The sequence below is a fragment of the Nansenia antarctica genome (assembly GCF_963989245.1).
Source record: "Nansenia antarctica genome assembly, chromosome: 5".
NCBI lineage: Eukaryota > Metazoa > Chordata > Actinopteri > Argentiniformes > Microstomatidae > Nansenia > Nansenia antarctica.
Genome location: NC_137690.1, coordinates 53,977,429 through 54,000,113, shown reverse-complemented (window position 1 = coordinate 54,000,113; position 22,685 = coordinate 53,977,429). Strand labels below are relative to the sequence as shown.

Here is a 22,685-nt window from a genome sequence, read left to right as displayed (position 1 = left end):
TACAGCGCAAATATCACTCCTCTCCTTTCTTTGAAGGTACATTGTTCTCCCTCATTTTCACTTTTACCCTCTATCCCCCTCTAATCTCTCCCATTCTCTTTTTCTCGCTTGTTCTCTCACCCTTTTCTCTCTTGTTCTCTCTTCTCTACCCAATTTCTCTACCACTCTCTCCTCTCACTACCTCCTCTCTCCCACTCTCTATCCCACTCTCTCTCTCTCTCTCTCTCCTCTCTCCCTCTCCTCTCTCTCTCCATCTATATTTCCCTCCCCTCTCCAGCGTGTTAGTGACAACCCTGTACTAATTCACCCCTCTGTAGGAAGTGACAGCCAACCACGGCAGGCCTGCTGACAAACTCCAGCTGACAAGATTGATACCCAGCAAAGCCAGCCATCACTGTCAGAGATAATACATAATAGGAGTACAGAGGCCACGAACAGGGGCGTAGGTTTCATCAAGCATGGGTGGGACATATCCCACTCACTCACTTTACTAAAATGGCACCCCCCCCCCCCCCCCCCCCACACACCCCAACACACTTTCTATCTAAGAGATAACACCAGCACTGATAGGTTTACATTTTCAAAGGAGAACATGGGGAACAATACAGCCATGACGCAGGGGAATCATCCCACCAGGATAAGACCTATGGGACCGTGACTGTAGAAGGACTAGAACTTGACCCCACCATGTTAACGTGGCTCGAGAAGTGCAGTCAGTGCATGTGTTGGTTTACTTAGCTTCTCTTTCTCTGGTTACTGCAGTAGGCTTAAAATGCTCCACAGTGTCCCTGATCACGCCTCGGGCGTTGCATATGCTATTTTATTCATGTAATAAACGTTGGATCCTCCGCTCGGCGGGTGTAATGGCAAAATAACAGTACGGACAGTGTGGTGAGAATCATACCGATTTAAGCTAGTACACAGTATAACAACAACAACAAAATCGTCCTTCTTCTAGCATTGCAGGTGCCAATGGCCCCTGGTTTTGGCATAGATTACTATTTCTTATGATGACTGATGGTTAGACGATTCACTTACTTAAAGCCGTCTGCTAAATGCCAAACATTTAAAACATCAAAAAAAAAACATCTACCCGAATATAGAACACTTACCTTTCATGTTTGATAGAAGACACTTTTCCGAAATGCACTTCTCGGTAGTCAACTGTGCTCGACAAAAAGACGGTTTTGTTTTTAACACTGAACAGGGCCTTTCACAATAGGATCTGCCTGTATCTGCCCCAGAGTCCCTGTATGATTTCACTGAGAGGAGAAATTACTCTGCAGTCATTACTGCCCTGTTGTAAATGTGTCCAATCCACCCGGCGCCATATTGATTTTTTTCTATTTCTGATTGGGCCTCTATTATAGCCCAGGGACCCTGATGCTGCTTCACAGGGAAATGGAAGGCCTAATTGATGGCGTCATGGTATGAAACGCTACTGTACTTTCCCAGAACATTGTTCCTCATCCTTTGAGTCGCGCAGAGCGCTAGGCTGTCTTTTTTCTCAGCGCTGTCAAATCCCCTAGTCTGTTTAGAATAATGTAGCCAAGACACAGACACAGCTGCAGGGCATTGTAGCATGAAATCCCCCCCCCCCCCGCCCGCCACACACATTCTGTTCAGGGCAAAAAAGAGTTTTATGGAAAGAAAACATGACACACTCGAAATTAGGTTGAACTATATTTTTTGATTTAATCAGATGATGACAAAGGAAAAAAATGACTGGCTCATTTTCCGTTTTTGTTATTTTATGATCAAATCAAAAGACATGAAATCAACCTGTTCTGGAGTGGGTCCTGTTTTCTTTCCTGAAGTAATTGCTCTAAATTGAGGACCAGCACCATTGTAAGTAATCAGTAATTCAGAGATGTCTAAGAAATTAGTTTTCTGACAATGGCCTCATTCTTTCGAATAATATTCTAAAATGAGAGGACCCTTGAGTACTTAAGAGACGAGAGGCATTCTTTAAAGCTACGACACTGCATTTTAGTGGACAAAAGGGAACATTGTGATTTCAACTCTACCTCAATTTTTTCTCTTTGAAAGGGAGAATACGGATGGTTAAAATTGTATGACAAACGGATGAAGAGAAGTAAATGTGCTGTAAGTTGAAAATGAAGAGGAGGAAGAGAAAGCTATGGTACGACATTGCAGGAGCTGTAGGGGATGAGGAGGAGGGAGGGAGAGAGGGAGGGAGGGATGGAACACTGAGGAGGCGCAAGAAAAGCATACTGCAGATGAAAATCGGAGATGGAGAATGGATGAGAGACCATTGACGGAGAGAGGGGATGAATCGACAGATGAAGGGAGGAGGAAGAGGAGATAATGGATATGATCTTAGCAGGGGCATCAGTGGATCGGTACGGATGTGGATCTTCATCTGAGTGTCTCAGAACTGGTGGCTTGCAATCGCAAATGCACACAGACAACAGTCATGCAAATAAATACACACACACACATCCACACAATACACTCTCTCTTCCTCTGAGTTCATTAGCCTAACCACATGCTAGGCTCAGGGAGTAATTGGCTGCCCTTTCAGTCTCTAATGGGGCAGAGTGGGATGCTTTGGCGAGGAGAGGAGAAGAGAAGAGAGGAAAAGAGAAGAGAAGAGAGGAGAGGAGAGGAGAGGAGATGGGAGTGTAAAACTGTAATGATATTTTTATTTATTTCACTACAAAATGATATCTTCACCACCAGTCATTGATCGTTCATCAGCTACTCTAGGTAAACAGACAGACAGGATGTGCACAAGATAGTCATTTGACCACTCTCTGTGATGGGAAACAGAAATGCTTCCCCATTATCAAATACCAATGTGCTTCAGTGCTAAAGCCCTCATCAAGGCTCCCACCTCACACAGATCAGCCTCCACGGCCCGTCTCAAACCAGTGCACGCTCAGGAGATTTCACTCCCAGCAGGATCAGGGGAGATTACAGGGGCACAGCATGCATGCATGGTACAGGCCACATGTGAAGGCGTGTTATAGACACAGAACATACAGAGATGGTACATACATGCCACATGTGAAGGCGTATTATAGACAGGGAACATACAGAGATGGTACATACGTATATTGCCTCTTATTTGTCTTTTTATAACTGTTGCCACTTTATTTCTCATGTCGCTGCAATGTCGGGGAACTGAAGCCTAAGAATTTTACTCTCTTATACTTGTATTAGATATACTTACATATCTCTTATACTTGTATAACGGGATGTAACAACAAACTTGAAGCTTTAAACTACATGGTACAGCACATACAGAGCATAGGGAGACAGACAGCTAAAACACCTGCTCTACAGAGCATCTAGACAGACAGCTAAAGGACATGCTTGACAGAGCATCTAGACAGACAGCTAAAGGACATGCTTGACAGAGCATAGGGAGACAGACAGCTAAAGGATATGCTCTACAGAGCATCTGGACAGAAAGCTAATGTATACCAATACCTATCAAGTCATAAGTACCACACACAGCAGGCCTGACACTCCGGCCCGCCCAAGGTCTCCTGTCATTGGACTTAAAGGTCTCAGGAAGAAAAGAGTAATGATGGGGCTGCATGGTGAGATAGTGTGTGTGTGTGTGTGTGTGTGTGTGTGTGTGTGTGTGTGTGTGTGTGTGTGTGTGTGTCCTTGAATCAGTGCCTGGCTGTCGTGACGTTGCCAGACAGACAGTGTAAAGTTAAGTGACTTCCAGGCCATTCATTTACATACATAATGTATTCATACATACACATATTCATCATACACACAGCCCAGGGAAGGGGGCGGGGCATGTCAACTGTGTCTCATTGAAAGGATACAGAACTGTCTTTGACACATAAACACACAGACTAGCTCTCTCTCTCTCTCTCTCTCTCTCTCTCTCTCTCTCATTCATTTTCTGTTGTCCCTTGCTCACTCTCTCTTTGCAGACAGACGTTTTCCAACTAAGCCTCACCTCTTGACCCTATGCTGCACTGACTAACCTAACCCTATTGCAAATCCCCCTCCCGCACACAAACACACACTCAAATGTATCTCTCTCTGTCTCTGTCTCCTCTCTCTCTCTCGCTCTCTCTCTCTCAGACTGCGCAGTGCCCTAAAAGGATTCTATAAGCAATACACCAGCCAGCTAGTACAGGGTTTTGTGTGTGTGTGCGTGTGTGTGCGTGTTTGTGTGTGTGCATAAATGCTTTTGCGGGTGTGTGTTCATACGTGTGTGTGCGTACATGCATGTGTGTGCATACGTGTGTGTGTGTATTGATGTGTGTATGTGTGCGTGTGTATGTGCGTGTGCATGTGCATGTGTGTATGTGTGAACTGCATGTGTGTGAGAGTGCTCTCCTTGATCTCCTTATGTAACAGCCTGGCTAGCTTTAGCGACTAGCTTTAATACCAACAGCCTCATCCAAGACAGTGGCAGAGCCCAACAACAACAACAACAACAACAACAACAACAACAACAACAACAGATCACACTAACAAGTGTAAATCGGATCTAAAACTGTAGAACACAGTGAGTTTTGATAATATTTTGCATCAGATATCTACAGTACATGGTCTGGTTTAATGCATACTGAAACAACAGTCCAAAGGTATTTGGGAAGTAGATTTCCTTTAAAAAATGACCATGTAAAAGTAATACATTTGCCGGTGGGTTCCTACACCCACACAATTGCATTGAAATTCTGGGCCAGTTGCAATAAAGCACACGTTATTGGCATCATCATGGTTCTCTCCTTGTTTGGGCATCTGTAATGATAACTTGAAATTGACCACAGTAGTATATTTAGCCTAACTGTGTTATTCAACTACAAAAGCCCCCCGTAAATCTCTGACACATAGCATTTTTCTATCCTCTTTCATTTTGCTGTGCATAATTCCTGGGCTTACATGTTATACATACTGTAGGCCTAGACCCCCAAGAGGATGGGCTCTAGATCTTACAGGATTACAGTACAGATGGCATACATTGCTATGTGGCATTAAGGTCACATACCAGTCGATGGATTCACTCTTTTCATAAGAAATAGTAGGCCTATGTCATGAAAGCTTTGGCCGACGAAGTCAGTCAGTGAACAAATTCAGTCGTCAGAGCATTTACCGAACTAGGGCTGAGCGTGCCAGGCAAACTGTCAGATAAGAGAGTGTGCATAGTAAATAACCTACCGGCATAGAAATACATAGCCTACATTAGCTACTTTACAGATCCATAATCAGTTAGGACACCATCCCTAAATCATAACTTAGCCATTACACCCTTAGAGAAAAGGGGATATTCAGTTTCTTGTGTTGAAGAACCGAAGAACCCTTTTTTGTTCCATGGCACCCAAAAGTGTTCTTTAAAGGGGTAGTGGTGGTCTAGTGGATAGTGAGTTGGACTTGGGATCGGAAGGTTGTGAGTTCAAATCCCGCCTGAAGCCACACCACTACTAGTGTGCCCTTGGGTAAGGCACTTAGCCCTCAGTTACTCCAGGGGGAATGTCCCTGTAATTCGTAATTGTAAGTCGCTTTGGATAAAAGCGTCTGCTAAATGGCAAAATTAATTAAATTAAAATTAAAGGGGATATCTGAAGAATCTGTTTCGGTTCAAGATAATAACAAATAAAAAAACATTTCCCCCCTATTAGTGTAGGGAAAAACGAAAAGCTGAAGGAATGTCAGTATATAGGGACAACTTTACTCAACTAGCCTACTGAACATCTTATAGCCCAAAGATGACAAGTGATTAGTAGTCTATTATGGTCCATCCCGCCGCGGCTCCTGGAACGGTCCTCTGTGGAGCGGCCTTGGCCTGGCTGATAACGCTGGACGGGAGGGAATTATGCCGCCGTCTGCCGGTAGTGACGGCTCCATAAATCCTATGACTCGTGCCACTCAACAACCCGGTAAGCACCGCCGGCCTTTATCTTAAGTATCGATGAAATGATAAATCCGCGATTTTACGTGACATAGTCTATTAAATATTATGGACATGCCTTGATCAGGGAAGTAACAAGGAAGTAACTCCCTAAACAACCCGAGAAGATATTCTACTACAGCCACTCCAAGATGCACTCTCGGTGCATCATATTTAATAATCTAATTCTAGATTCTAAATCTAAAAAATGTCATTCAATCTTGAATACTAAAATAGGCCTATATGTTGCGTTAGGCTATGCACATGCTTAAATGTGAACAACATTTACAGTGATCTAAATATAAAACCATGGGCGGTCAGCGCAAAAGTCTGTGGCCAAAGCGGCATACACATCCTAACTAATGTATGAACAGTCCCAACAACATCATCTTGCGATCAGTAGAATGGATCGGGTGAGGAGGGAGGAGGGGGAGAGGAGAGATTCCGAGGAACAAACCACGCATCCTTTCGTCCGACCGGTCGCTGTCCCATTCGCAAGCAGAAGAGCGCAGGAAAGATGGGCTTCATTCATAAACATGATTGTCAATAAGCATGAATCATTCAAAATACTTTTTGTTCTTCAATGAACTGTAGGCCTCATATATGGTAGCCTAAACTGGAAAAAACACAATCTTGCGCAATATTCTCACCGTTTGAGCCTGTTGGCACATGGTGTATGTAGGCTATATAGCCTAATCTTAAAACACGAGAAAAAACAAACCACTTACTATTATGTCATTTAAAACAAACCTCCCTGTTTCCCCACACTCAATGAGTAGTTTATTTCTCTTTAGGAGTATTCTTTTACCATATCACCGAGACAACACGCGCTGTGCTCCGGTAAACAATAGCGAGCTCACAGCGTGCCTGTGTGTCGCTGTCAAAAGCCATCCGCGGCTCCATTAACAATTTAACGCCGATATAAATATTTCAAGCGGATGCGAGATGTGTTGATTGATCAGAGTCGAGCATCATTCACTACTAGACTCACCCGATCCAGCAGTGAGCTCCGCTCCCGATCACTGAGCGATGTGGATGAGAAAGAGAGACGGGCAAGGAGATGGAGAGATGCTTTGGTCTGGTCTGTCTGCGTTCTCCGGTATGCAAGAATCCCGACTGGTTTACTGCACACACACTGACTACTGCTGTGGCCGAGCCCTGAAAACCATGTCACCGTGCCGTCACACACGCACACAGGCAGCAAACGGGCAGCGAGTGCTACCACTGGGATGGGATGGTAAGCAATTCGGTTGAAGAGAAAAGCGGGTGCTGATGGAGCAGCTTTGAGGAGGGGAAGGATGTCTTTGGGATTACGTGGTACGCGTTTAATTAGAATAGCACTACGCCTATTGGCACAGCCCCCGCCCCCTCTCCTCCTCTCTCTCTCTCTCTCTCTCTCTCTCTCTCTCTCTCTCTCTCTCTCTCTCTCTCTCTCTCTCTCTCTCTCTCTCTCTCTCTCTCTCTCTCTCTCTCTCTCTTGTAGACAGAATAAGATTCACTGCACAGTGCACACACAACTCACGACTCACTGCACACACACACACACACAATAGAGATGCAGTGCACCAATGACCACTATTGCCTTGTGGAATGTTTGGTCTAATTGAGTGTTAAAGCTTTTTTTTTTTATTCCAAAAAAGTGGTGTTAATGTAAATGCTGTAACCATGGTTATCAGTTATTAATTGATACACCTGTTTACAATAGACATACTGTACTGTACTGTTTTTTGCAAAGGTGCAGATCCGTGATCTGAGTCAGACTGTTCAGGCATAACGTATCTCACCTCACAGAACAGAAGGTTCCATAGGTTGATGATGACTCACTGTTCTCTTTAAGCTAAGCAGCTGATCGAACGGACAGGCTTAGAACCATGACTTAATTAAAAAGATTAAAAGATAATGTACAACGACGCGTCCCTAATCACATAGGAAGAGCGGTTCTGATTCTGAAAGCAAGGAATCCTACATTCCATCCACGATGTGGAGGATGTCTTTGATATATAGCTGGAGAGAGAGAGACTCACAGAGAGAGAGAGAGAAAAAGAGAGAGAGAGAAAGAGAGAGAGAAATAGCAACTTCCCATCATGATAGCTATTGATGACATTCATTAGCATCATCCCTTATTCATTGAATGCCATTTGGAACATTCTAAGCCGTGACCACTCTCTCCTGTGGGATTACTCAGTGCTTTAAATTAGCAATGCTATACCTCATCAGTGCTGCCAAACGCTCTCTCTCTCTCTCTCTCTCTCTCTCTCTCTCTCTCTCTCTCTCTCTCTCTTTCTCTCTCTCTCTCTCTCTCTCTCTCTCTCTCTCTCTCTCTCTCTCTCTCTCTCTCCAGTGAGGGCTCAGTATTTTGCAAGGTGATCAATAAATCATGCTGTTAGTCAATCCATCAATCAGTCAGAGTAAACAGAAACTACACAGGCAGGCAGGCAGCAATGCATATGAGCACATTGCACATACTCTAGTCAACAGGGGCCTGTTGGGCAGAGAAAAAGGTGAATTGATTTGTGGAGGTGATTTAAAATGCTGGAAGAAGATGTGGGGTTCATGTGAGGAAAGCACAAGTCAAGGGAGCAGCAGTAGCTGCAGGGGAGAATACATTGTCGTATGGGATGTGTGTGTGTTTGTGTGTGTGTGTGTGTGTGTGTGTGTGTGTGTGTTTGGGAACAAGAGCAGACTGACAACAGGTCTATTTCCCTGCACAGTGGGGATTCCCAGTGTCATGGATTAATTTAGTTTGTTGCATACAAAACTGTCATGGTCTCATTTCTGATAGTACAGGACCTCTGTCAGAGATACTGAGATTGTCTTTGGAGGCGTCATCTATAATAATAATAATAATAATAATAATAATAATAATAATAATAATAATAATAATAATAATAGCTTAGATTTATATAGCGCCTTTCTCAAACCCAAGGACGCTCTATCCTTTGTCTGTCTGATTGGATGGCACACCATTTCTCCGGTTTCAATTAAGGTTCCACTTTTCATAACATAGGCCATTTACCATAATAATAACAACAACAATAATAATAATAACTAGACAGGGACAATTCCTGTGGAAATTGTGAAGTGTGCTTGCCCCTCACAGCCAGTAGGGGGCAGTTCAGTGGCCTCTGGGCCGACCCCCTGCACCTGGGCCACTCCACTGCATCCCCCAGCGAAGACCGCGTTTCTCTAGCTCACCCAGGGGCTGAGTTGTGGGATTCGTGTGTGTGTGTAACTAGTGCTAGCTAACTAGCTAACTCCTTTGCACCCCGTGGCGAAGACCACGTTTCTCCAGCTCACCCAGAGGCCGAGTTGTGGGATTCGGGTGTGTGTGTAACTAGTGCTAGCTAACTAGCACTAGCTGAGTAGCTAACTCCCCTGCACCCCCCGGCGAAGACCGCATTTCTCTAGCTCACCCAGAGGCCGAGTTGTGGGGTTCGGGTGTGTGTGTGTGTACCCCCTGCACCCCCCGGCGAAGACCGCGTGTCTCTACGTCCCCCAGGGGCCGAGTTGTTGTGTGTACGCGGGTCGCGTCCTAACGATTCCCACCGTAGTTGGGTCAGACCACGCCCACACCACGCCCACACCACGCCCACGCCACGCCAACTTCTGGAATATGTAGGGGTGTTCTCTGTATCTTGTTCTTCACGTAACACGGGGTGCACGATTAGATATAGGTTACCCATCTATGTATGCAACTCGGCGGCGCTGAGTGTGCCGCGGGCCGGGCGCGGCCGGGCGCGGCTCTCATTGCCCTGTGGGCCCTGGAACGCGGGCCTATTCTTAGTGTCAGTGATTGTGTTTGTGTTTGAGAAAAAAACTAAAAAAAAACACCCCTACATATTCAAGAAGTTGGCGTGGTCTGACCCAACTACGGTGGGAATAGTTAGGACGCGTGCGGCTCCCCTCCCTGCACCACCCGGCGAAGACCGCACCTGTTTTTAGTCCTACCAACACACCTTTTGACATTGGCAGTTGGGTTGTCATAGCAACACACTCTAGGCTGAGCTGCTTTTCTGTTTCGCTAGCTCTGAAACAAACGGCTCCTGATCAAAAACTATAGATTTTGAGGCTTGTGTGTGTGTGTGTGTGTGGGGGGGGGGGGGGGGGTTTGGGTCACCACCACCCTGCACCCCCCGGCAAAATCCGCGTGTCTGTAGGTCACCCAGAGGCCAAGCTGTGGGGTTTTGAACTTTCCACCATTCATTTTCTATGGGATTTGGAACGAGCTGCACGCTATGACACCTCTCAAGTCTACTGCAAGCACACTTAATAACAATAATAACAAATATAACAGCACGTGACAATGGTTGGAACGAGCTGCACGCTATGACACCTCTCAAGTCTACTGCAAGCACACTTAATAACAATAATAACAAATATAACAGCACGTGACAATGGGGGATGTTCCTACAGATATGCCCCCATAACTATAAATGTGGTGAGATTGACAGAGAGGGGGTAGACCTACAGACAGGGGGGTAGACCACTCACCTAATATGAGCCAAGTTGAACTCATGATATACTAAGCTATGATACTATGAAGTACCCTAGGACCTGTATGGTACCAGTCACCTAATTATGGTCTGATATACATCGGCTACTATGTTATGAATATACACTAAGCGTAAATACGAAAATGCATTGTGGATTAACCTTCCCCACTCTTCTTATCCACCTAATTTTTCTGGTTTTCTGCTCGAAATGACATGCCCACAGTGAATATAGAATATCTCCACAATCACAAGGGCCTTCATAATGATCTTGTTATCAAATGAAAGCTAACACCTGTGGGGTGGCTGTAGAAGTGTCAGAATCAAAATCTATGTTACTGTGTCAGAGCAAATAGAGCTAGAACATTATAAAACATCTCAAATTCAGTCTCCGCCTAAAAACCCCCCAGCTTTTACAGTGAATATCACCTTGGAAACCTGATAACCAAGCCCAAATCATCTAGGAATCAGTACTCCAGGGTCTTATTAGTACTTGTGCCAAAGTTGATGCTAGTAATGTGAGCAAATGCAACTTTGTACCTGTTTTAGTACAGTTATGTTTAGGCGGACACCTATATGTTTAGGCCATTTGGAGATATTTTGGCACCATCTTTGACCTTTGACCTTTCTCATGTATCAGATTTTTATTTAATTTTTTTGGGGGGTTGGCCGACCAATGGTATGGAAATTTGGCGTTGAAACCGGACATGACACATTCTCCAGTTGGAGAAAACTGGATGTGACGTCTCGGGAAAAAAAATGTGGCATCGTATAGCATGCAAAATTGTGAAAAAAATGTGATATCGATGAAGAGAATTGATCGAGGTAAACTCTTTATATCACTTCGGATGCCCATCTGGGTCCGTGGATAAGAAGAGGTTTTAATGACCATGTTGTATAGTTTATGTCAAGCATTTCACTACTTATAATGTGCTTACACTATGTTCTGCAAGCCTAGCATAGTATGCCACCCCCATCTGACTGAATCAAATAAAGCGGTCATGGAAGATGCGTTTTAAAGTGCTATATTAGCATAGCTATGCCATAGCTTTGAGCCAAAATGGTCAAATTTCAAAGGCCTGTTTTTTTTATATCTGGAAATGCTTCAACATGGTAACACATTGTAGTGCCAAGATGCCTTGTTAATCAGACATGGGTATATGTTTTCAATATATTTATAGAGTATGTTAAGTGATATGAACCAGAGTAAAGTTGTCTGCGTAGGCTATTTGTGAACGATATATATTGTTAAGCTGAATGGAATCAATATACAGCATAGAGGCAATGACAAGGTTAGTGAATGAGCGGAAGAGGAGAAAGCAGTGGGAAGATGCATGTGGACAAACCCAACTGCATAAAGATTTGCGTCTTTGTTCTCGCCACTTTTCTGAAGATGCATTGGAGGCATTTAATCGACCACCACTAATGAAAGAGCTCACAGGTAAGAAGACTACGCTTTATCATAAAATTATAGTTTGATAACATCAACTTGCTTTGAACAGCTGCGGACAGAAATCTGTGCTCTTTACAACAAGTTTGTTTACACTCTCCATCTCGGTTGGCATTGGTTGACAGTTGCTGCACAGACACCAGCGATTATGTCCCACTCGCGCCTTCTCACCTCTCGGATCGTCTTCATTTTGATCGATATTTTGTGTAATGTCTTCTCTGCTGTCCTCCTTGCTGCGCTCGGGTTCAAATTGAAAAGGCTGGATAGAAAAAATAGCTAGCTAATTCCGATCTGCCACCTCTATCCTTTTTATATTCATAAAAGATGGAGGAGGATCTGACTTACAGTTGATTTTAAGTGAACTTTTATAGGTTTGTCCAAATTTTCTACCTGCAGAAAAATCCATCATGGCAGACTTTATGGCTTCTTCAGGCAAATATGTTCCCCATGAGGAAAGACACATATGTACCAAGTTTCATACATTTTCATACAACGGGGTAGAAATGCCATCATTGTGAAATTACTTGATTTTCAATTTGTTATTATAGCGCCACCTATGGTCTATTCATGGTAATTATTTCTGTCATTATTACTGATGCTCTGTAGTTGTGGCATGCACATTTATCTCGTATCTCTTATCCTTGAACACCCTATAGAGAGATGTGCACCACGCATATGCAATTTTGGACCAATCAGGCTTACAGGGTTACAGACTTACATGGGTTCTTGAGGAAAATATGTACCCCATGAGGAAAGACACATATGTACCAAGTTTCATACATTTTCATCCAAGAGGGTGGAAATACCAGCATTTTGAAGTAAATTATTGACTTTTGGTTATTATTGCGCCACCTAGGGTCTAATCATGGTAATTCTTTCTACCATAGTTACTGATGCTCTCTAGTTGTTGCATGCACATTCATAGCAGGTCAGGGACTTTTTGAGCTATTTGAACAAAGCCAGGAAAAGAATAATAAGAAGTAAACCACCAATAACAATACTCTTCCTACTACTACTACGTAGTAGGAACACTAATAAATGCTCTGTGACATATCCATGAAAGGACATTTTGAGGGGAAACATTTAATATTTTGGGTTAGGGTCTAAGCATCCAACCACTCTTTAATCTTGTTACAATAGATCAGATCTCATGACATTTTCTTAGCTGGTTGAATAACGTCTTGTTCCACTCCTGTAGTGACCTCGTTAGCGACCCCGTTAATGACCTCATTAGTGACCCGATTGTGCTGCTGGAGGGTGCCTGGTAAAAGGGAGGAAGTGTGCATGATACAGAACACTGTGTGTGTGTGTCTGTGTGTGTGTGCGCGTGCGCGTGTGTGTGTGTGTGTGTGCATGTGTGTGTGTGCATGTGTGTGTGTGTGCATGTGCATGTGCATGTGTGTGTGTGCGTATGTGTGTGCACTGGGCTCCCCATGAGTTTAGCTAGATGAGGCTGGATGAGGGCTAGATGAGGCTGGATGAGGGCTCGGGTGGGAGCGAGGTTTGCACTATTTGCATGTGACCTCTTCAACTTTAATAACTGAGGATGAGAGGAAGGCGATGCAGCACACCCTCTTCTAAGATCCACACATCACCCTGTTAATTGTTTCTTTCAGTGGGGACAGATACAATTAAACTGTTGACAAGTCGAATTAACGGCACGTCAGATTCATTCCACCGTCACACTTTCGCTTGAGGTGATTTTGCAGTTTTCGTCTCTCCTGCTAACTCACCTTTCCTTTTCTCTCCTCTTTCCTCCTTGCTTTCTTTTTCCCCTCCCTCCTTCCCATCTATCCTCTATTCTTCCCTTCTCCTGACCATTGAACTTGACCTCCTCTCTCGCCTATCCTCTTCTTCATTTCTCTTGCTTCGCCTCACTCCTCTGCGTGTCTCTCCTCCTAGCTTTCTTGTTGTGCTGAATGAGACAGGGACCCTTGTCTGACTCAGCTTTTGCTGATTTCATTAGCTGTGCAAACCTCTCTCTCCCCCCCCCCCCCCCCACCACCATTCTCTCTCTTTCTCTCTAGCTCCCACTCTCCATCTCTCTCAACTCTGCCTCTACCTCCCTCTCCTTCTATCTCAGTCCCGAGAATGAGGACACTGATGTGATTAAATGACCCCCTCTGAGTCCTCCTCTTCCCTCTCTCTCTGTTCTTGTGTTTGCCTGGTGTTCTCTGTTCATGACTGTTGCCACCTTCCCTCCATGGAGTGAGGGTTCAGTTCTGGGGTTGCTCTTCCTTCAGGCCTATATAACGGCGTGTTGTGGTTATTTTGTGTTGCCCTCTTCCCCAAGCACTGTGGGAAACTATGTACCAGAAACCATGGTCGCATCTCAATTGTCAAAAATGGCCTCCTCTGCCTTTCCGGGCTCCTTTCCTTCAGCACAACTTGGGGGTTCATGTCAATGTTCTAACATGGCATCATGGCCTATTCTCTAATACAAGCTATAATCGATGGGTTTGATAAGACCTGGGCCTTCTGTTAAAGGAGCAGGGTATACATTTGTTGGAAATCTGCCACCTCTAGCCACCTTAGACATCCCCCTAATAGTAATATAACACACCCGAATGGACTTGCAGTGTGGGACATAGCTGCATAGTGTTTCTGCATGCATGTACGATTCGAAGAGGCGAGGGGAAATCTTGGTGCCAGCCCAGTTGTGAGGACGGAAGAAGCTGTTGTCAATATTGATTGCTGCTACTTGAGGTGAGAAATGCTGTAGTCTGAAGGATCTGTTGATTAACATCTGGTTTGAATGGAGCTAGTCTGACTGAAATGCACTAAAATGCTCCCTTTCCCTGTAAAGATGACTTGTGGTTTGAGAGGCCCTCCTATCCTTACCTCCTGAGTGATATATTGAATATATAATGGTAGTGTTAGCCTAGTGGATAGTGAGTTGGACTGGTGATCAGAAGGTCAGAGTTCAAATCCCAAGTTACTCCAGGGAGGCTGTCCCTGTAATGTCCAATTGTAAGTTGCTTTGGATAAAAGCGTCTGGTAAAATGTAAAATGTACATGCTCCATATCAATGCCTCTGTACTACCATGTGCCATGTGTACTACCGGCGCCCCCCTCCCCTCTCTGGAAGAGCTGTACAACACACGCTGTCTCAGGAAGGCCTCCAAGATCTCCAGGGACCCAACCCACCCTGGGTACGAACACTTTACCCGGCTGCCCTCGAAAAGGCGGTTCAGGACCTTGGCCGCAAGGACAAACAGACTGAAGAACAGCTTCTACCACAGGGCCGTCCAGGCCCTGAACACAGCAAAGACCTAGGTTCTGGGCCCTGGACAGTCTGGACGGATTGATGGCAGCTGCTGGACTGAAAAAATCAGGTGTAGTGCTGAGGCACAAATATGACATTTCAAGCCTGCAAACTGCGACACTTTAAATAAATGTGCAATAACACTATTGTGCAATATGACAACCCTAGTCGTCTATCTGTACAGTATAGTACAGTGGATAGTGTACATAGCCTTTATTTATGTAAACCAGCTCCTTCCCTTCTTGTGATTTTTTTTTTTTAAGTTTTTTTTTTTCTTTCCTAACACCAGGGGAGCCACCCCTCCTAAATGTCGTTGTTTGGTACCTGTACTGTAGCAATGACAATAAAGACCATTCATTCATTCATTCACTCTCTGTGTCTATGTCGACAATTGTGTGGCAACTCTGGCCTGACAGCAACTTTCGCTGTCCCAGTGACGTGCACAGACTTATTGAAGAGCAGGTACTGGTGGGGTTGTTGCGGTGCGAACAGCAGGGAGTGCGATGCAATAAAACACCATCCGGAGGGCATTTTCTGAGTGGCACGTCCATGCCCACTGATACGCCTTCTTGAAATGTATATACAGTATACAGTATGTAGTGGAGGTGGTTCGGTGGAATACAGTTTGTGTAACCTTGCTTTAGACCTCAAAACGTGCAAGCTTCCCAAGATGATGCCTAGGTGACCTGTGTTCAAACCGTTGGGTCAAACCCAGTGGGCTAATGCAGTCAGGTGTCTACTGGCGCTTCTCCACTACCGTCCTAACGATTCCCACCCGAGTTGGGGTAGACCACGCCAACTTCTGGAATATGTAGGGGTGGGACCCGCATCCCTTGTTCTCTGTATCTTGTTCTTCCGCCCCGCAGGCTGCATCCCTATGGAAACGGCATACATTTTCGCGGACTGCGTGGCTATTTTTCAACTACATATTCCAGAAGTTGGCGTGGTCTACCCCAACTCGGGTGGGAATCGTTAGGACGCGTCCCGTACCGTACCAGAACCCGTGCGCCCGCTTTGTTTTGCTTTCTGCACTGCCAACTGGCCCGTACTGGGCTGTAGTACCCGTACTGATTTTAGCTACCCTTCCTGACCCGGTGAGCTGTGGTATTTTCACTATAATGGGAATTTACATGGTGAAATGCATTCTTAGACGTCATCATGATTACAAAGATGCCACTTGAAATGCATGAAACCCAAGTTTATTCGTGTCTTACACACACGTTCGCCTAGTATTTGACTGCCTGTAGCCCAATCACAAAATGGTCCCAGTATTGTAGCTTCAGACGGAACAATTTGGTTGTTATTGTGCCTGCTGTAGCAAGCCCACTATGTTATTGCTCATATATATTTATTTTAATCCTGTTCTTTTACCAACTGCTAAGACCACAATATAGTAAGCTAGTTACTTTAGCTAGCTAAAGATATTGGCCCCCCAAATCATTTTACAACTTATTTAGCAATTATGTTATGTTATTACGATGTTTCTGTCGAACGCCGGAGTGAAGGTATCTAAGCAACGTAATGTAGCTAGCGAACAGAAGTGGGGGAAAAAACGTCAGATCAGATATATAAACGGGTTATTTTGATAAACTGGACAGTGGACACATTTTGAAAATATACATGGTTACTTTCTCGCCTGAAAACTTTACAGCTTTTAGCCAATGGAGGTTTAAAATGGAGGATTTAAAATCCCTGCTGCCGGCCCGTGCGAAATGCATTCTGGGAGGCAGGTCTGTTGTGTATAATGGAGAAGAGTTTCTGAAAATACGGTACGGGTAAGATACAAATGTGTGCCGTCCTGTACCGTCCCGGTCTGGTCAATTGAGAAGTGCCATACTTGATAGATTAGAGGCTCCATCTCCAAGGTCCTGCTTTGAACGCGGGACGGCAAGCTCCAGATTTAGCTGCAATCCTTCTAATAGTAGGACCAAGGTCAAACTGATCAATGAGTCTTGAAGTAGGTCTTTCATGCATAGTCAACTTGTGGTGTCACTTGAGTTTAGCTTGCCCCTTGCCTGGAATGGAATTGACCACAAATCAATATCCAATTTAGTCTGTCGATGACTAACAAGGCAATGGCAATCTCCTCTCCCACTGTTGCTGACCACAAGGCCTGTTCCTTCATTAATGGGTATCTGGACTAATTCAATAGTTGAGCTAAATGTTTAATTTGGTTAGCTAACTTGATAATACTTCGTAATGGTCCACTTTTTATTATTTTGCACAATAGACCAATCCATTCTCTTACTCAACAATTATTATGTACTGTTAAGCCAGGCTGACTCTGTGTAGGGTGTCCACCTACTCTCCTTAGAGTGAGAGAAATGTTGGTGATTTTGGTAGCTTTGGTGATGAAATCACTTTCAATTCATAATTTATTCATTTATTTAAACAGATTATGATAGAGGCATGCGGTCTGATTGGACACCCTACGTGGTGTGATTTTAACAAATGCAGGAGATTCCAACAGATGAGTGTCTCATACTGCAAGACAAATTCTCCAAGGCCATGGCGAGGCGTGTGGCTGCTGTGATTCGACCTGTGGTAGGATGACGAAGGGGAGAAATGTGGCTACTGAGGTGGGAAGGAATCAAAGAGACCCTCTAGTCTCAATTTTCTCCCATTCAAACATAAATGACCCCCAGAGTATTGGGACACAGCCCACGTGTTTGCTTACCTGCCTCCACTCCCTCTCTGTGTTGGCTAATCCCAGAGGGTCTGATGTCACCTGTGTTCCGATTGGATTATGGCCTTGGAGCTATTTCTGGTGAAACAGGAAACTCTCTTAATCCTGCTGGGAATTCTGACCCCCCCACCCCCTCTCCCCCAACACACAATTGCCTGTCCCTCTCCCGACTCTGTTCAGTGTAAACAATCAAGTCAGAAGCCTTTCAGAAACATCAGATCAGTGAGTCATTCATTACTAGGTTAGTCCAGTCAGTAATCCTTGTGGACACAGGCACGCATCCTGTCCATCTTACTTGCAGCTCAATTCTATCCACATACCAGTGCAGGCTCATACTTTCTATTCTCTAAAAGAAATAGAAATGTCGACAAAGAGCAGGATTAGGAAACACCTGTGACCAGTATGTGCAGAGGGCTTGTTAAGGCGTTGGGGGGGGGGGGGGGGGGGTCTTTGAATGAACACTACAGGAGGTGACTGAGTAAAGGAGTGACTTGAGTCTTTTCACCTGCAAACTATACATATATTTAAAAAAATATGTTATGTATAAAAAATATACTATCACCACAACACACACATCCTTTCTTTAAATAAGAGTCACTTTCACATCCCAGCCATAGTGTCCTCTGGATCATAATCTAATAATAAAATTGGCAGCCTGGATGAAGGTCCTCAGGACAAGGTGAAAAGCCTCTCCCTGTTTCACTCATCTAATGAAGGGGAAGAGGGGAGCACATTGATGGAGAGATGGAGAGACTGCCTCTTTTGGATGAGAGCGAGGAAAGGGGGTGGGGAGGAAGTTGTGGATGACAGTGCAACAACTGTGAACAAGATGGAGGGCAGTTGCATCAGTGATATTAGTTTAGATCTTTTCTATATTAGTTCACTTTTCACCTATGAAAAGTACGATTTAAATCATGCCCATACATAACTAAAGCATTTGCATGGAATATAAAATGTGGGAACATAATATAAAGCGTAGGGTGTGCACAAATGTATATGAAGGACAAGCACAATTTAATTAGAACGGTTTGCACACCCTAGTCTCCTTATTCTAATTTCCATTGTTTAACGTTGCTGTATCCTTGTATCACCCAAACAAAGTAGAGGCAATAATGAATACTATACTCTACTATTACTAATAATACAATGCTCCACACAATCCAACATACTTTTCCTTTTGGATGTGATGATGAAATCATTCATGACAATCATAGTCTCAGAGGCGATTTGGAATACATCCTTGTGTGATGAGTAACCTAGCCTGAGACCTGAACACTTGTGTTGGCCATCCAAACAAATGCCGATGTTCTTCTTGGGAGTGGGAAACCTGCAAGCAAGAGACCTTTTCAGTGTCTTAAATTAGAATCGGTAGCATTTGATATGGCTAACGCACACTAAGGCGGGCTGGCCCAGTGATCCTATCGGGCTGAGGCTTGGCCTCAGGCCCAGGGCTGGGTAACACCATCTTGTATTTAGAACGCTACACTGTGGTTACATAAAACATACACATGTCCTCCCAACTCTCTCCTCCTTGATGATGTTTTTGGAATGTATGATACTGTATGATATTTATTCTTTTGTATTGTTTATTTATATTTCTATACGAAGGGTTTTAATATACGAAGACAAACAGAGAGTGAGTATTAAACCCTCTCCTACCCTCCCTTCCCCGAATATATGGTGTCAAATAAAATGCTTGTTTCGCAAAGATCATGTCACTATATTTTATGTGTCATGGTCTGCATGGCTTATAAGCGTTTGTGAAGTTGTTGTAACTTTAGACTAGGTACTGCAAAACACAACAAACGATTAATACATTATTTATGAATGCATTTACAAATCATTTGTAAGCCATGAGAAACACACCTGGATGCACGCCCGGCGCCAGAATCAACACCTTGGAAGCGCCATTGATTTTGTATGGTGGGGGGGGGGACCGCAATTCATGACATGACCAATGTGTGTGGTGAGATGGTGGTTTTACATTGCTTAAGTAGGTAAGCGTTAAAGCGCCACCTCTTGGGGGGGTCCGACGAAACATTGGTAGGTATTGTGATCAATAATCCTGAGTGATCGGAAAGAGTTTTCGCTAAATATTCACATGGAGGAATTGTGCGTGCTATAGCCAATGGTACCAAAAAAATATCTATTCTGGAATAGCTGTTGTGCACAGAAGAATAAAAGTAAAAAAGCGTATTCCTGTCAGTTGGTTCTGGGTACGCCATATCACAAAGGCCAAAGTTTTGAAGTTCTCTTTTAATGCTTTTGCTGCCTGAATTGGAGTTTTCTGCTTGGATGAGCACCTGTCCAGAATGGGATCGAGTACTAGGTTAAAATCACCTCCAATAAATATCTCACAAGGGGGGCTTGATAAGTTAAAGAAAGTATTGTGAAAAAACTGGGGATCATCATAGTTAGGTGTATATTTATTTACCAAAGTGATGGATTGAGAATAAATTGAGCCTTGAATGGTAACATATCGAAACCTGGCTAAATGACAACATTGTGGACGCTACTGTTAGCTTGGAGGGACGTACGTTGCACCGCGCTGACCGAACGGAGCTTAGTGAGAAGACCCGCGGAGGCGGCCTCATTATATCCACGAAGGACAGCTGGTGCTTAAACACGAAAACTGTAAGTAGCCACTGCTCCCCAGACCTGGAATACTTGACTGTTAAATGCCGACCCACATACCTCCCTAGGGAGTTTAACGCGGTGCTAATTACATGTGTGTATATAGCGCCTAGCTCAGACAGCAAAGTAGCATTGGCGCGACTATATGACGTCATTAGTAGCCAACAAAGCACTGATCCACAGGCTATTCACATCATAGCGGGGGACTTTAATCATGTCGACCTGAAGGCAGTACTACCCAAGTTCTATCAGCATGTAAAATGTGCAACGAGAGGAGAAAAAACACTGGATAAGGTATACACCAACATCAAACGTGCTTACAAGGCTAGTCCGCTAGCTCATCTAGGCATGTCTGACCATGTGTCAATCCTCCTGATTCCTGCATACACTACAATGGGGAAAAGTGCTCCCACCACCACTAAGACTGTCAGAACCTGGCCAGAAGGGTCCGCTCCACTGCAGATCTGCCTAAATGACACCCTATGGCAGGAATATGAGCATGAGGACCTGGAACAGTACACGTCGTCGGTTCTGAACCACATAGTGAACTGCACCAACTCAGTCACCGTGGACAAACGGGTCCGGGTCTACCCCAACACGAAGCCATGGATGACTGGGAAGGTCCAAAAACTGATAAATGAGAGGGACAACGCCTTCTTCGCAGGGAAGCGCACACCGCTGTACAGCTCCACCAGGGCCAACCTAAAGCGCGGCATCAAAGCGGCCAAGGCAGAGCACAGAGAGAAGATTGAGGAATGCCTCCTGAGCAACGACTCCAGGCGGATGTGGCAGGGGGTTCAGCAGATGACAAACTTCAGAGCCAACAGGCTCACAGCCGCAGAGGACGACCCCCTGCTGGCGGGAAAGCTGAACACCTTCTACGCCCGGTTCGACGAGGGGCGAACGGAGGTAACCACAACACAAACACCACTCTCTCCAGCTCTCAGCAGCCTCACCCTCACAGAGCACGAGGTGAGACGCGTACTGAAGGCGGTGGACCCCAGGAAAGCCTCGGGGCCGGATGGCGTCCTGGGACGGGTGGCGTCCTGGGACGGGTGCTGAGAGACTGCGCCGACCAGCTGGCCGGGGTTTTCACCAACATCTTTAACCAGTCCCTGTCCCAGGCCACCGTCCCACCCTGCCTGAAAACCTCAACTATCATCCCAGTCCCGAAGAAAAGCACGGTGAGCTGCCTAAACGACTACCGCCCGGTGGCACTCACACCAATCATCATGAAGTGCTTCGAGAAACTAGTCCGGGCCCACATACTCACACGCCTCCCGCCCAACCTGGATCCATACCAGTTCGCCTACAGAGCCCACAGGTCCACAGAGGACGCCATAGCGACGACTCTCCACGCCACTCTATCCCACCTGGAGAGGGGAAACAGCTACGCGAGACTGCTCTTCGTGGACTTCAGCTCCGCCTTCAACACCATCCTTCCAGACAGGCTAGTGACCAAACTACTAGACCTGGGTCTATCACACTCTATATGTGCGTGGATCAAGGACTTCCTGACCGACCGCCCCCAGAGGGTGCGGGTGGGCCCCCACACCTCCACAGCCCTCAGCCTCAGCACTGGGTCCCCCCAGGGCTGCGTGCTAAGCCCCATCCTCTACAACCTCTACACCCACGACTTCACCCCCGTCCACCCCAGCAACTACATCGTAAAGTTTGCAGACGACACCACCGTGGTGGGATGTATCTCGGGGGGGGACGAGGCGGCGTACAGGGATGAGGTAGAGCAACTGAGCAAGCTGTGCAAGGTTAACAACCTGCTGCTAAACAAGTCAAAGACCCAGGAATTCATCGTAGACTTCAGGAGGAAAAAGTCCGAGATCCAGCCCCTGCTCATCGACGGAGAGAGCGTGGAGAGAGTCTCAACCCTCCGATTCCTGGGACACCACATGCGGGATGACCTGGCCTGGAAGGACAACACAAAAGGCACCATCAAGAGGGCACAACAGCGGCTATACATCCTGAGATGCTTTAGGAAAGAACACAACAAGCAGGAGATACTGGGGCCTTCTACCACGGCGCAGTGGAGAGCATCCTCACCTACGGCATCTCCAACTGGTTCCACAGCTGCACAACAGCGGAGAGAAACGCGCTACAGAGAGTCGTGAGAACAGCACAGAAGATCACCGGCACCCCCCTCCCCTCTCTGGAGGAGCTGTACAACACACGCTGTCTCAGGAGGGCCTCCAAGATCTCCAGGGACCCGACCCACCCTGGGCACGTACACTTTGTCAAGCTGCCCTCGAACAGGAGGT

At 45.4% G+C, this 22,685-nt stretch overlaps 1 protein-coding gene across 1 annotated transcript in view; it reads right to left on the bottom strand.

The window, feature by feature from the left end:
- The window catches only part of hpca (hippocalcin), a gene marked incomplete at its 3' end in the record, with an annotated part of 34,246 nt that extends 27,259 nt beyond the window's left edge, over positions 1-6,987 (bottom strand). Inside the window, exon 1 of the mRNA XM_080532354.1 lies at positions 6,879-6,987. The remainder of the gene's footprint in view (positions 1-6,878) is intronic.
- Between the last annotated feature and the right edge of the window lie 15,698 nt (positions 6,988-22,685).